Below are 3,784 nucleotides of genomic sequence, written 5' to 3' on the forward strand. Positions count from 1 at the left end.
AGCCTTGTAACAATTTATTACAATTAAGTCATTCCAGAATAATGCAAACATAATTACAACATTAGTTTGAATCCAATCATTGTGGTGAGTGAAGGCCTCTCCAAACTGATTACATTTCCCTCGTTCCTTGAAGTTAGGTAGGTACGTTTTGAAGCAAGGTACTTTATTTATTTATAAAAGACACATTGAGCACATAACCAATTATTAATTCAAGACGTTCACAACATGACATTTAGAATAAAAAGTACAGGTAAGTATATCAACTTAATAAAGAAAAAAACAGTAATTTTATATTTAGCAAAAGAAATAAAATAACAAAAACAACAATAATTTAAGAAAAATATAAATTAAACAATAAAATAGAATTTTAAAAGCAAAATAAGTACCTACATCTTAGATTATAGAAAAATATAGATAAAGCGATAGTGAGTGTTTGTTCCTGAATAGATGACGAATTTTTTCTCGCGCTTGGGTCGCCCCCACCACGCGTCCTTCACGCCCCTTTCAAGGGTTTTTCGGAAATACGTGACAGTATGCGTGAACATTTGCTTGGCGTAGTGTTGCCAGATTTCGAATGATTTTACAAGCGATTTATTTTTATATTATATTAATAAATATTAGCAGAGTGAATTTTGGTAATACGAAATATATTAAGGTAACACACAATCTCAAAAATACGATTAATATTTATTACATTCCTATAGTGTTCGGAGAAATAAAAAAAACATGTTTTCATAAAATTTTATTTCTTATTAATCAAATAATACATTCAATTAACGATTCAAACATATTTGCTATATAAATTATGTAGCAGATACCTACCTACTTAGAAGTATAAGTAAAGAAAAATATAAAGCGTCAATTACATTGAGCTACTTTACGAGCTGTTTTTTGGCAAATTTAAAAGCGGGCGATTCAGCTACTGCGATTGTGATGATGACACACAAAACTTTCCATTTGCTGAGAAGCCACAAGCCAGCGACTATTTTGACAGAACGTAGTTCGTTTTTTCACCGGGAGGTTGCTACTGCGCAGACGCAGTAGGCCCACACGCCGGCGTGTAGCGTGTAAAGTTGACCGGCTTTCAACTTTTATCGGTAGATTGTTTACAATCGCTTACCTAGCAGCAGATCCTTTTTTCTTATCGTCTTCCTCAGTCTTACCTTCCTGGGTGTATCAAAGACATAATCCAAGTCCGATGACAATATTAATTCATCTTCTGCACGATTAGGATGAATTTCGTCATTGAGTCCAGATTCCATGCGAATGACTGAATCACTGTGTTGTGCAACTGTCTCTTCCTGATTGACAGAATATGATGTTTCGGCATCAATGCTGAATAAATTCTGAAAAAAATACATTAGTTTTAATTATAAAGCTGAATAATTATGTCTATGTATGAAAATACTTTATTTTTATGATTTCGGCTTCATGTATGAACAACATATAATATACATATTAACAAACGAGAGTTGGAATTGCATCTTCTGTATGAGTAGGATGAATTTCGTCATTGAATCCAGACTCCATGCGAATGACTGAATTATTGTGATGTGCAACTGTCTCTTCCTGATTGACAGAATATGATGTTCCGGCATCAATGCTGAATAAATTCTGAAAAAATACATTAGTTTTAATTATAAAGCTAAATAATTATGTATATGTATGGAAATACTTTGTTTTTAAGATTTCGGTTTCATGTATGAACAACATAATAATATACATATTAACAAACCTGAGTTGGAATTGCATCTTTATACAATCGACGAAGCCCACCCTTTGTGAAGAATAAGTATTCATTTAAAAAATGATTACTGCATACAGTGGCTCCTTTTGTGGGAAACCAATATGGATCTTGCCTCGACCTTCTTGTTATATCAATCCATCTTTTTTGATTAACATCATCTCTAGGAAATCTAAAAGATAAGAACAACTTATAACAACATACTTATGGTGATACGAATCCGATAAATAAGTGATAAATGATATTTAAAAACTACCGCTATATTTTATACACCAGCAGCCGTAGCTGATTCATTCATACAACAGATAAGCTTGAATACGAAATATTAAAATATGTGTATAATATCGTAAAATGTGCAATATTATTTTAAAACAGATGAAATCAAAAATCACAAATCTGGCAACATTTTTACCCACACTTGCAGAATTCTGGCGTGTACGCGACATAAATTCGACGAAATGTAAGTCATGCAAGAAAATAATTTCAGATTACAGAATAATCACTGTTTATGAAGTACTTACAAGTGGAAAGTAATCCCATGTCCTTTTTTTGGTTCCTAGATGTGTTTTGACATCGTTTTATAGAACAAGACGGCATATTTTCCGATTTTCGTGTAGATGTTGTCGGCACAATGTCAGTTTATCGACTGACTGCCATTTTCGTGGCGTGTTGGCTATGCACTTGCTTAAACATGACTCACTAAAATCACCTATTGCGGAGGGCTTGACCTACATATTGCATCGCTAAAAATGTCTGCATCTCTAGGGAGTAGGGAGTGAGTATGATGGTTAGGCAATAAAACTTAAATAAATAAAGCGTGTCAACTGTCTCAAATATTGAATGCGCATTACATCTACATGATAAACTTTAATGAACGTTATATAATAACAGATTTATCATGTTATATAATAACAGAACTGGAAATCCGTAACCTGTTATACCACACCTAGAACGGTAAGCCAGTTTCGATTAATTTTGTGTTCCCTGATCCTACTTCCTACCTCACCTACTATTTCTTCTATCCAGCAACATCTAGACCAGTGAGTGGTTCTTAACCGGTGCACGGCGAAAACATGATAAAAGCAGAAAAATCCGCAAAATAGTGAAAACCCAAAAAGTTCTTCGCGAAATTATAAAAATGTACCAAGAAGATGAATAATTTGTCACCTTAAAAGATCGTACTCTAAAAATTAATTTTTCTGAAATAATTATGGAGAATTTTGGATTTCTGTCCAGCTATCTACACGAGGGCACTGAAAATCTTGTTACAGTTTTCAACATCATAATATTTGTGTGAGCTCGGTTTCTCAACAATAACTAATAAGTATAACAACTAAAAAACGAAAAAGACTAATTTAGACGAAGAAATTTAGTGTAGTTAAAAATATTCGACCTAATATTTCTGAAAACTGCAAAATCCAAGCTCAGGTATCACATTAATTGATTTTCACATCAAATAAATTCCATTTTGTTAAGGGTAATTTTAGTTATGTACAGTTTTTCCATATTTGTAGGTAAGTATATACACTTTCTTTAAAATTTTCTTTTCTTTGAATGTTATGTAATCTGTTTTATTTGTAATAAAAGTTATGTCCGGATATTTTTCTTTGTTTTCTGACCGCTTGATTTACACACCAAACATTTGACACCGCAAATTTTTCTTATGATTAAAAGTGTACCGTGACTTCGAAAAGGCTATGAACCACTGCTCTAAACCTTAGATCCACCATTTGGACGTTTTCTAAATTTTAGGTGACAACATTATTGTCCAGTGGCTATCAAAAATCATTGTCATTTTTTGATAGAGCATTTTGAATAAGGGTTATCAGACGGGAGTAAATTATTTGAATTTTTAATTTGACATTATAATTAATTGGAACTTTCGCGTTTATACACAATGCTCTTTAATTCGTTTACTTTCTTTTAATGAAATAATAAAATAAAAATTCTTATATTATCAGATATCGAATTATAACCCAGATGTTAGAGCCCGCTGTAATTTTTACCATCTGACTATTTTAATAAAAGAGTATGCAATCT

Source organism: Rhyacophila brunnea, unplaced genomic scaffold (genome assembly GCF_057557595.1).
Source record: "Rhyacophila brunnea isolate RB1 unplaced genomic scaffold, BYU_Rbru_1.0 scaffold_9, whole genome shotgun sequence".
Lineage (NCBI taxonomy): Eukaryota > Metazoa > Arthropoda > Insecta > Trichoptera > Rhyacophilidae > Rhyacophila > Rhyacophila brunnea.